The sequence below is a fragment of the Belonocnema kinseyi genome, chromosome 2 (assembly GCF_010883055.1).
Source record: "Belonocnema kinseyi isolate 2016_QV_RU_SX_M_011 chromosome 2, B_treatae_v1, whole genome shotgun sequence".
In the NCBI taxonomy this organism is placed as follows: domain Eukaryota; kingdom Metazoa; phylum Arthropoda; class Insecta; order Hymenoptera; family Cynipidae; genus Belonocnema; species Belonocnema kinseyi.
Window position 1 is genome coordinate 24,630,020 of NC_046658.1, and position 1,016 is coordinate 24,631,035.

General features: G+C 44.4%; 1 protein-coding gene across 7 annotated transcripts in view; it reads right to left on the bottom strand.

Annotated features, from left to right (window-relative positions):
- Positions 1-1,016, bottom strand: part of LOC117168247 (arfGAP with SH3 domain, ANK repeat and PH domain-containing protein) — a 561,385-nt gene that overhangs the window by 191,355 nt on the left and 369,014 nt on the right. The window lies entirely within an intron of this gene.

Consider the following 1,016-nt stretch of genomic DNA (forward strand, 5'->3'; position numbering starts at 1 on the left):
TGAATGTAGGTCGTTCCCGCGTGTGTTGGACAACTAGATAGTATGTGAGCTAAATGCTCGGGGTGTGCATGGCACGCCCTGCAGCAATCATCGGGAATGTCTAGGCTCAAAATGTGGCGACGGTATGTTAAGGTGGAAATGACACCGTCTTAGCATGCAAAAATGAAACCCTCTGTATCAGACTTCAATCCGGGCGATTTAAGGAAAGCAAACGTTAGCTCACATGACATTGACTGATCCTTCACATTTCTGTGGAAGATACCGTGCATCCTCTTATCAAGGAGCTGTTCACGAAAGTTTTTCTCTTGTGCTTTCTTAATCCGGGGTTTCAGGAATGAGTCCGCGACCCCCTTGACGGCGTAAGATGTACAGTCGCGGAACGGAAGACTTAAGATGCATGCTTTTGTTCATGTGCATAACCTTTCTTGTCCCGATATCAAGAGATCTGAGCTCGTTCTTCGTCCATGGAACTAATCCTAATGAATAGAGTAGTACCGGGACGGCAAGCATTTTCGTTGGAGATACTTTGTTCCTCGCCGACAGTTCGGAAGACCAAATCTGTCGGATGAGACGTTTGTATCTGCTTCGGAGAGTATCCTTTATAGATGTCACATCCTGAATGCGGCTCTGTGGCACGCCCAGGTATGTATAAGTCTCTCCAGCGCAAAGGTGTCGTATGGCGCTTCTATCAATGAGCTCAGGATCTTCAGGGATGCCATTAAGTTTTCTTCGCTTCAAATAAACCTTGGCGCATTTGTCTAACCCAAATTCCATTCCAATTTCCTTAGTATATCGTTCGACAATTGTACTTTCGATCTGCAGGTCTGCTCCACAAGTACCCGTCAGAATGGCGCAGTGCTAGAGATAGTGGCAATAATGTAAGGCAAAAGAGGAGTGGGCTCATGGTGTCGCCCTTTAAAGTTAGTTGATCGAATAATGTCTCATTTGAAGGTAAATCAAATTTTCATTAATTATTTCAATTAATATTGCAAGCTTTACTATATATTCATGTCAGC